The sequence below is a fragment of the Carcharhinus amblyrhynchos genome, chromosome 15, assembly GCF_965287045.1.
Source record: "Carcharhinus amblyrhynchos chromosome 15, sCarAmb.v2.hapA, whole genome shotgun sequence".
Classification (NCBI taxonomy): Eukaryota; Metazoa; Chordata; class Chondrichthyes; order Carcharhiniformes; family Carcharhinidae; genus Carcharhinus; species Carcharhinus amblyrhynchos.
In genome coordinates, this window is record NC_137338.1 from 8,995,254 (window position 1) to 9,006,622 (window position 11,369).

The window sequence follows — 11,369 nt, forward strand, 5'->3', positions numbered from 1 at the left end:
GAAGAAGACCTTCTTGAAGGAAACAAGGGGGTGGGGGGGGGAAGCAATGGACTGCTTCCTTGACAGAAATGCCCATTTCTCAAAAACAAATAAAATGAATTAACAATCATTCTTTAAAGCTCTATTTAACATGAGGCAGATCACATTAAATGGGTGTTCAACAAGACTAAGTCTCTACACTCTTTCCAGTTCCTGAATAAAGGAATATGACACACTGCTAAGTTCAGATGTCCTTTTTGCCCTGACATTTGCTTCTCAGCCTTTTGGCTAAGATCAAGTGTAGTATCGACATGCTGCGCTTGGTTGAAGTCATTGGGTTATATTTCAGCTTCATTTGAAGCAATTTTTTAAAGCTGCATCTGGGCCTTATGGCTAAGATGCAAATGAGATCAAGCCTTGGAGGAGGAGCTACACCTACTCCAATCAGCTTGGATCATGTCGACCAAGCCCAAGACAGGAGGTGGGAGCCCTGTCTTGTCAGCTTGGATCGGGAATGTCCCAACTTGTTGGGACTCTGAATTGGATTTAATTTGGCTTGATTGGATTGGAATAAAGTTTAAAAAAAATTTTGCCCTGACATTGTGGTTTGATGTGGAGATGTCAGCGTTGGACTAGGCTAAGCACCGTAAGAAGTCTCACAACACCAGGTTACATCCAACAGGCTTATTTGGTAACACAAGCTTTCAGAGCGTCACTCCTTCACCAGGTGAGTGAGGAGTTGTGTTCACAACCAGGGCATATAAAGACACAAACTCAATTTACAAGATAATAGTTGGAATGCGAGTCTTTACAGGTAATTAAATCTTAAAGGTACAGACAATGTGAACGGAGAAAAGCCTGTGCTTAGTCCTCTCTTCACTCACATTGTCTGTACCTTTAAGAATTGATTATCTGAAAAGACTCACATTCCAACCATTATCTTGTAAACTGAGCTCATGCCTGTATGTCCTGTTTATGAATACTACTCCTCACTACCTGAAAAAGGAGCGAGGCTCCGAAAGCTTGTGTTGCCAAATAAATCTGTTGGACTTTAACCTGAAGTTGTGAGACTTCTTATTGTGGCCTTTCCACGTTCATGGAAGGGCTCCCCCTACTGTGGCAGTGTGGGATTTCTAAGGCCCACATCTTGATTGATGGTTGTCTCGGCTACACCATGAACTGCCAAATGGTTGGCCATTTGGAGCGGTAATCTAATGTCCAAAAGGGAACATTTCCATATGGCTCGAACAGGAACATTGAAAATGAATGCAGGCCCAAAAGCCTTTTCCACTATTCAATTAGACAGTCTTGCATTCCTACGCCATTTACCTTTCCGTATCCCATATTCCTGGAGCTTTTTCCCAAATAAAAATCTATCAATTTCAGTTATGGAAATTTCAGTCATCCCGGATTACACCCCTTTGGATCCTTCCCCTTCCCCAGTTTACCTGAATCGACCCATCAAGACCTTTAATTCATGGAATCATAGAGTTCCTGCAGTGCAGAAGGTGGCCATTCGGCCCACCAAGCCTGCACCAATAATAATCCCAGCCAGGCCCAATCCCCATAACCACACACATTTACCCTGCAAATCCCCCTGACACTAAGGGGCAAATTAGCACGGCCAATCAACCTAACCGCCACATCTTTGGACTGTGGGAAGAAACTGAGCATCCGGATGAAACCCACGCAGACACATCGAGAACATGCGAACTCCACACAGACAGTAGTCACCCAAGGTCTACAAAATTACAAGGGGCTTGGACAGAGTGGATAGTCAGAAGATTTTTCCCAGGGTAGAAGAGTCAGTTACTAGGGGGCACAGGGGCGAGAGACAAGGTTTAAAGGAGATGTACGAGGCAAGTTTTTGACCCAGAGAGTGGTGGGTGCCTGGAACTCTCTGCCAGGGGAGATAGTGGAAGCAGATACAATAGTGAATTTTAAAGGGCGCCTGGACAAAAACTGAGTAGGATGGGAATAGAGGGATATGGTCCCCGGAAGGGTAGGAGGTTTTAGTTCAGACGGGCAGCATGGTTGGTGCAGGCTTGGAGGGCCGAAGGGCCTGTTCCTTTGATGTAATTGTTCTTTGTTCTTTGAATGATGGAGCAGGCTCGAATGTCTTACTCTTGCTTTTAGTTTCTGTGCTTCTATATGTCCAAACTAACAACCAAAACCACCAAAATATAGGACTAACTGCACATTCGTCTGTTCACGCTACCTGGCTACCTCATGCTGCATCTCTTGTTGATCTCATTGTAACTGAAATCCTTTGAGCTGGTTCAGTTACATGATAAGATGCAAGAATTTCTTTCAGCCAATGGCCTTATTTTTATATCGAGTGTCTGGATCTCTCCAGCCAGACAGATAAATTAATTTGGCCAAACCCAGCTCTCAGACCCCAAAGCATCTTTGCAGCCAGTTTTTGTAATTGGTTTCCTAACCAGTTTGCTGTGATCTATATTCTTCAACTGTTAAATGTGATTCACAGCCTTACACAAGTTGATCAGCCTTTAGTCGTAAATCCCTTCATCTAATTATCAGGCCTTAGAGACAGTCAAAGCTCCTTCCGTAATTGAGTTCATACCAAGACTTGTGTTTCCACCAAGACTTGAGATTTAAAACTGAGATGGGGAGGAACTACTTCTCACAGATGATGGTGAATTCATAGAATCATAGAACCCTACAGGGTAGAAAGAGGCCCTTCGGCCCATCAAGTCTGCACCGAACACAATCCCACCCAGGCCCTACCCCCATATCCCTACATATTATACCCACTAATCCCTCTAACCTACGCATCCCTAGACACTAAGTGACAATTTCTTAGCATGGCCAATCAACCTAACCCGCACATCTTTGGACTGTGGGAGGAAACCGGAGCACCAGGAGGAAACCCACGCAGACACGAGGAGAATGTGCAAACTCCACACAGACTGTGAACCCGAGCTGAGAATCGAACCCAGGACCCTGGAGCTGTGAGGCAGCAGTGCTAACCACTGTGAATTTGCGGAACTCGCTGCCCCCATAGCGCAGTGGAGGCTGAATCGTTAAATGGTTTCGAGAAGGAGATAGATATATTTCTGATTTTAAAAAATGGGATAAAGGGATACGGGGAACAGGTGGGGAGGTACGTTTGAGACCAGGGAGAGATGAGCCATGGAGTGATTGAATGGTGGAGCAGGCTCAAAGGGCTGAAATTGCTTTCTTCTGCTCCAGTTCCTATATTTCTATATTCCTCTGTTCCATCTCCTCACTCATTCCTCCCTGGCACCTCAAAACTGGATGTGGAGATGCCGGCATTGGACTGGGATAAATGCAGTCGGAAGTCTCACAACACCAGGTTAAAATCCAACAGGTTTATTTGTAGCAAACACCACTAGTTTTTGGAACTGGCTGTTCCTTCTTCAGGTGGATGGTGCTCTGATTTCCTCCCACAGTCTGAAAGACGTGCTGGTTAGGTGCATTGGCCTGAACAAGTGCCAGAAGGTGGTGACTAGGGGAATTTCACAGTAACTCCATTGCAATGTTGATGTAAGCCTTATTTGTGACCAAAAAATTAACTTTAAAAAGGTAGTCTTCAGGGGCTTATATTTGTAATGGTAAACATTAGAAGTAAGGTATAGCTTTAATTAGGTTTAATTTAATATTTCTGTGCCGGGAAAGGTAAAAACCTACAGCTAGATTAATGCTGGATAAAGGGATAGAGCAGAGGGCTGGCTTTTTCGGAGAATAGTGCAAGCCTGATGGGCTGAATGGCCTCCTTCTGCACTGTAGGGATTCTATAATTGGGATTCTTTGAAAAGTGTTTGTGTGGGGACTGGTTTTAATTCCCATTAACTGGGATTCCAATGTAATCAGAGAAGGTTAAGTGTGAAGAATAAATAGAAAGAAAGCCATTGCCTAGCAACAGGAGGCCAGACGAAAGGGATTTCCTTTGTGCTTTTGTAACAGAAAGCCACAACAGTTGAAGACAGGGAGAAGAGACAGCTCTCATTATTTAGCTCAAAGCAGGAAGAGTTGTACAATGAATTAATATGCAAGAAAGCAGGAGCCAGAGGAAGTAGAAGACATGGCGGCACAGTGGTTAGCACTGTTGCCTCAGAGTACCAGGGACCCAGGTTTGATTCCCAGCTTGGGTCACTGTCTGTGTGGAGTCTGCATGTTCTCCCTGTGAGTGTGTGCATCCCTTCCTGGTGCCCTGCTTTCCTCCAGAAAGATGTCCTGGTTTGGTGCATTGTTCATACTATATTCTCTGTCAGTAATCCTGAATGTGTGGGGATTTTCACAGTAACTACATTGCAGTGCTAATGTAAAACTTACTTGTGACTAATAAATAAACTTTATTTTTTAAAAGATGGGGGATGGCTCTATAAACCTGGAAGAAGAACAGGATTCTGTTCATGCGTATCCGGGACAAAGCTGAGAATGAATCGGCCAGTGAGAAGTTAGCTTTCTAAAGGCTTCTTAGGTAATCATAAAATGTTTCTAAAGCAATCCTAAAGTTTGAAATTTTAACTAAATCCCTGAAACAAATATTAAAGTAACTGAGTAGACAGTATTGGCTGGATATCAGAGGTTGTAGAACAGTGGAAGTAAGTTTGAGGCAAAAAATTCCTGAAGGGTTGGTGTAAAATCCTGGATGGTAGAAGTAGAGCAGAAGCTGTGTTCGCAAAAGCATTTTGGAATACTGGATTTCGGAATGCAAACCACTAATGGAAAGTATGATTATGAGAGAAGATTTTAAATTGTGTTTTGGAAAGTACAGTTAGGAAACTCATGCATGACCTTCACCTGGGAGAACTCTGAAGAGACATCCACAGGTATTCACTTGGGATTTCAGAGTGGAGTGTGTATTTGACCACAGGCATCTTCTGTGCATCAGAGGGACTTTGTGCTGATGAGACCATTGTAGCTTCAAATGTACCTTGTCATCTGTATTGCTCTTAAAACCTGTGTTTAATTGTTAAGCCAAGGGGGGGAGTAAAGGATTATTGAATTGCAATCCTTTTGTTTTCACATTTAATAAATGTAGTTTCTTTCTAGTACTAATTAGCAGTTCTGTGACTCTACCCCTCCATGTTTGATTTAAAAGAACGCAAAATGTTACAGTTTTTGAGCCAGGGTTCCATTCTGAGAACTTTCCATCTTTACTCAGAGGGTAGTAAGGGCGTGGAATGCCCTGCCTGCAGCAGTTGTGGACTCGCCAACTTTAAGGGCATTCAAATGGTCAGTGGATAGGCATATGGATAATATTGGAATAGTTTAGGTTCGAGGGTCATTAGATTGGGTCCACTGGTTGGCGCAACATCAAGGGCCGAAGGGCCTGTACTGCGCTGTAATGTTCTATGTTCTATAACATCTTCCCACAACATCAACTGGGATCATAAAACTTGGAAGAGAAATAGGCGCAGCACAGTGACACTGCTGCTTCACAGCATCAGAGACCCGGGTTCGATTCCTGGCTCGGGTCACTGTCTGTATGGAGTTTGCACGGGTGTTCCAGTTTCCTCCTACATTCTGAAAGACGTGCTAGTTAGGTGCATTGATCAGAAGAGGTGCCAAACTGTGGCCACTCGGGAAATTTTCCAGTAACTTCATTGCAGCATTAATGTATTTTAAACACAACTTAATGTAAATCAAAGACAAATTTTTACTTTAAATATTGTTACAGTAGAAATACTCACCCCGTTCTATTTACCATGACTGCCCTACTCCTCTTGAGCTAGCTTCCGGTCCAATTCAATGAACTTAGGTTTCTCCTGTGATCTCACTCTTGAATGTTCTCAAAAATCAGCCCTCTCGGGCGACACTTATTTTTTAAAAATCTGTCTGCTTCTCCGGGCTGAGCTGACTGCCAACCTTGGGGATACTCTTCTCAAACTCTCAGCTAGGTTCTGCTGACAGCCTGTCGCAGAGACCTCCACTGCACTCTCCATACATCCGTGTATGGTAACATTGCACATGAACCAAATGCAGAGTGCAATTTTTCATACACTACAATCAGCAGTGTTGTTAGGAAACTGAATGCAAATTGTCCTTCACTGTTACTGGATTGTGGACATTTCCTCACATTCTTCTATTCCTTCTCTCTGTCAAAATATGTAATTACCACTTGAATTCCACCGACACTGCTTAGTTCAAATAAATTGCTCCAGGGCTCAGGAGGAAGACTTTGCATTTATATAGTGCCTTTCATGGCTTCAAGATGCAACAGTGCACTTTACAATGAAGTACTTTTGAAGTTGGAAGCACGTGGCAAGTTCCCACTCCAAGAATATCAACGATATCATGATTTGCTTCAGGGATGTTGGTTGCGGGATTAGTTTTGGCTGTGACACTAGGGGAGTGCCCACCCCGACCACCACCCCTCACCCCCCATTCTTCTTTGAAAAAATTGGATGGGATCTTATACATCCAACTTAGGGAGTGTTGGAGGAGACTTATTTACACTCATTGATTCCATATTCTATCATAGAATATCTACAGTGCAGAAGGAGGCGATTTGGCCCATCAAGGCTTCACCAACTTTCTGACCCAGTATTTCACCCAGGCCCTCTCCCCTGCCCTACCCCTGTAACCTCACACATTTTCCACGTCTAATCCACTTACCCTACACATCTTGGGATAACAAGAGGCAATTGAGCATGGCCGATCCACCTAACCTGCACATCTTTGGACGGCAGGAGGAAATCGGAGCACCAAGAGGAAACCCACTCAGTCTTTACTCAGAGAGTGGTTGGGGTGTGGAATGCACTGCCTGCTGTGAGAGTGGAGTCGGACATTTTAGGAACTTTCAAGCGGTTATAGGATAGGCACATGGAGCACACCAGAATGATAAGGAGTGGGATAGTTTGATCTTGGTTTCAGACAAAGCTCGGCACAACATCGAGGACCAAAGGGCCTGTACTGTGCTGTACTGTTCTACGTTCTACACAGGGAGAATGCGCAAATTCCACACATACAGTGACCCAAGGCCGGAATTGAACCCAGGTCGCTGACATTGTGAGCTATCCACTATGCTATCCACTATGCCACCATGCCACCCCAATCATTCACTGGCAGCTTTTCATCTCATAAGCCTATAGCCTGTACTTTTTTGGGTCATTCTGTACTAAACCCTACCAGTCTGTGTATCAAATCACTGTACCTTGGGCCTTTGCTGTCTCTGTAAATGTATATTAACAATACTATGTGCCCTTCTGATTGTCTTGAAACACATGCTCACTTAATGAATCAGTTTAATCTCTGCCCTCTGGGGAGCTCTGGAGAACAAAACAGACAAAAGCATCCAAGGTTCAGGCAAGCGTGTTAAAGGCTGAGTGCAGACAGGTCTTCAAAGTGAGCACATCTTACTGGGATAGAAACAGTCTTAGTAAATGAACATTTGTCAACATATAGGGCATAGATAAGATGGATAGTCAATATCTTTTCCCAAAGGTAGGGGAGTGTAAAACTAGAGGGCATAGATTTACAGTGAGAGGGGAGAGATACGAAAAGGTCCAGAGGGGCAATTTTTTCACACAGAGGGTGGTGAGTGTCTGGAATAAGCTGCTAGAAACAATAGTAGAGGCAGGTACAATTTTGTCTTTTAAAAAGCATTTAGATAGTTACATAGGTAAGATGGGTATAGAGGGATATGGGCCAAATGCGGGCCATTGGGACTAGCTCAGTGGTAAAAACTGGACAGCATGCACTATTTGGCTGAAGGGCCTGTTTCCATGTTGTAAACTTCTGTGAGTCTATAACAAGAGGCAGGGAGAGATGTCTCACTCTCTATCAAACAACCCTTTTGTTTTTACCTTTTTATTGTGAGCTCCTCATTAGCAACTACTGTATTAGTTGCAATCATTCTGCCAGTCACAGTCTCAAAGTACCCTCTTCAATGTGATATATTTGTGCTGTTGCCTTGTTAGGAGGGTTTATGGTTGATGAGTATAACATATCCCCGGTGAAGCCATTAACAGTCCCCAGAGTGATGGCTGGGAAAAAAGTTTGCAATTCAGGTCTTGTAAAGCAATAGAAAAAAATGAACAATATATTCTCCAAGCCCGAATTGTAACTGCAAGCAGCCTTATTGAAGGGCCTGGTGAGCTCTTTGGCTCTGCCCTAGGTAGTGGAATCAAGGCACATGTAATGCGAAGCTTGTCAAAAGTCACACGCTTAATTAATAAGGGGGGGCACAGTGGCACAATGGGTGGTGGCAGGGTGGCACAGCGATTAGCATTGCAGCCTCATAGCGCCAGGTCCGATTCCCAACTTGGGTCACTGTCTGTGCGAAGACTGTATGTTCTCCCCATGTCTGCCTGGGTTTCCTTCAGGTGCTCCGGTTTCCTCCCACAGTCCGAAATATGCGCTGGTTAGGTGCATTGGCCATGCTGAGTTCTCCCTCAGTGTACCCAAACAGGTGCCGGAGTACGGAGACTAGGGGATTTTCAGAGTAGCCTCAATGCAGCGTTAATGTAAGCCTACTTGTGACAATAATAAATAAACTTCAATTCTGAGCTAATAAATTCATTGTTGTGAATTTATTTAACTTGCAGATCAAACTGTGTATATGATAATAGAAAAGGATTTTAATCTGCTAAGTGGTCCTTCTCTCAATGCTAGCATTCACTTCCCTCTCCTTTGCAATGATGCTTGTCTGTGTCGTGTAGGCTGTGTAGTATCCTCATATCCCAGGGTAACTTTCAGCAGCAAGCCAGGTTCTGATTGGCCAGATAACCCTGCTGTAACCTTTCAGGCGATGGCCTATTAACTAGTATGAGGCGGGATTTTCACCCATCACCAGGAGGACATCCTACCAACAAATCAGAGATCAAAAATCTCGGCACACTGGCAGCACCAGGAGGAGTGGTGGTCACTGCTGGTACTGCAGGTAGGACAAGGAGGTGGTGTACCAATGGACCCAGACATTGAGGTAAGGCTAAGATCTCACTGGGGCATGTCTACCTGGCCCCATTGAAATGTGTTGGAGCCCACTTTGGGCAGGATAGGGGAGAAGGTGGATGTGGGGAGACAAAACAATTAGTGGGGACACCTCCTACTGAGACAGGGGAGCAGGGAAGAAGACTTTCACTGACTAACAGCAAGCAGGGTTAAGCATGCCAGGCTATGCCTTTGACGCCTAATATATCAGAGCGGTGGTGAGGTCAAGCCCTTAATTTATAAAATCATAGAATCCCCAAACTGCAGAGGGAGGCTACTCAGCCTATCAAGTCTGCTAAACTCTCCAAAAGGGAATCTTACACAGGCCCAACCCCCCCCACCCTATCCCCGTAACCTCATGTACTTACTCCATTAATCCCCCTAAGCTACAGACTTTGGACGCCAAGGGGCAATTTGGTACAGCCAACTCACCTAACCTGCACATCTTTGGACTGTGGGATGAAACCAGAGCACCTGGAGGAAACCTATGCAGACACGGGGAGAATGTGTAAACTCCACACAGACAGTGACCCAAGGCCAGAATTGAACCAAAGTGCCAAACGAATGTGAAAATGGGAGAGTTTCAGACCAGTTTTTTCAGCAAGAGAAAAAAAATCACATCTTCTGACACTTAGAAAAAAAGGTAAATTGCAATTCCTGCCAGGAGGGACAGTGGACAGAGTCTATTCACACTGGGAATCTGATTACTAGCTGCATGGTGCCCTGATCTCCCAGTGCACTATGTCAAGTGCACTGGGAGATTGTTACTACCTCATATCCCCCCAGTTGCATCCAGGGCTCACTAATCATTGTTAAATTGACTTATTAATATTTAAATCGACCTCATGCCCTTCCCAGCTGATTATGTTGGCGTAACAGGGCTGGTAATATTGTGGGAGGTGAAAAAACCCAATTTTTTGCCCCTCTTGTGATCTTACCGGCTCGCCACACCAGATCACCCCCAGAGCCTATTGATGGTGGGTTATTAGTGAATGCATCATTATCTCTGGGGCCCCCACTCAAGAACATACAGGTGGACAAATTCCCAGATACACGGGAGTGCAGGAAGGGAAAGATTTGTGCAGTGAAGGCTGCGTCTCCCTCCTCTTCTGCCTCCACCTCTTCCATCTCCAAACCCACGCGGGGCACCAGGCAGTGATCCGGAGCTGTCCAAGGTTAATGTGCCTTTTGACTGAGATTAAATAAGGACGGACTGCGACTCCCAAGCGGTTTCACAGACCCCCATCCTCTTTGAAGCCTTTCTTGGGAACAGTGATTTGCTTCTGAATGTCAACTGCACCTCAGAGACCAACCAGCTAACAAGTTGCGGAGAAATATTGGGGGCAGGAGGAAAACACACACGGTTAAAAGTAGCCACATTGTGGAAAGAGCCTAATAATCGCAACAATTACCAGCCCCCGACCATTAATGAAAACATTCGACTTCATTTCATCTATTAAAGTAGTCAATTAGGAGATAATGGCTTCAGAGAGAGACACAGTCATTGTGTTTTTAATGTTCTTTTTTGGGAGATTTTCACAGCAAGAATGTGATTTAGAAACATTTCACATTGGGAGCTCACTGCAGTTTTCTCACTATTTCCTCAGGGTATATAAGGGCAGCACTGAAAGGCGACCAATGTTATTATATGTTAAAACAATAAATAGTCTCATAGATATTCTGTTTGCAGACAGAGAGTTTGGGGCACTCCAAATATTCACACAATGGATTAAGCAGAGACAGTGCGATTGACAATAGGTTCAAAGGTCGGATAGAGCGCCAGGCAGGCAATCAATGTAATGTGAGAACAGAGAATACTGGGACTGTGTGGCAGGTAATCTATGACAGCAGAGTTAATGCTTCAGCTTGATGAACTTTGGGCAGCATGGTGACACAGTGATTAGCACTGCTGCCTCACAGTGCCAGGGACCCGGGTTCAATCCCAAACTTGGGGAATAGAATCATAGAATCCCTACTGTGCAGAAGGAGGCCATTCAGCCCATTGAGCCTGCACCAACCACAATCCCACCCAGGCCCATTTCTGTAACCCCACATATCTACCCTGCTAATACCCCTGACATTAAGGGCAATTTATTATGGCCAATCCACAATGCAGAAGGAAGTCGTTCAGCCCATCCAGCTTGCACCGACCCCAATCTCACCCAGGCCCTATCCCCGTAACCCCATGTATTTGCCTTGCTAAGCCCCCTGACAGTAAAGGGCAATTTAGCACGGCCAATCCACCTAACCCGCGCATCTTTGGACTGTGGGAGGAAACCGGAGCCCCCTGGAGGAAACCCATGGAGACACAGGAAAATGTGCAAGTTCCACACGGACAGTGACCTGAGGCCAGAATTGAACACGGGTCCCTGGCACTGTGAGGCAGCAGTGTTAACCCCAGTCTGTGTGGAGTTTCCCATGTCTACACAATCCCACCCAGGCCCTACCCCCCTATCCCTACATATTAT

The 11,369-nt window shown here is 44.9% G+C and overlaps 1 non-coding gene across 1 annotated transcript; it reads left to right on the forward strand.

Annotated features, from left to right (window-relative positions):
- Nucleotides 1-247: 247 nt before the first annotated feature.
- Nucleotides 248-439, forward strand: LOC145353551 (U2 spliceosomal RNA). Its single transcript, XR_013888723.1, has one exon. It is a non-coding gene; the product is annotated as a U2 spliceosomal RNA (small nuclear RNA).
- The last annotated feature ends 10,930 nt before the right edge of the window (nt 440-11,369 follow it).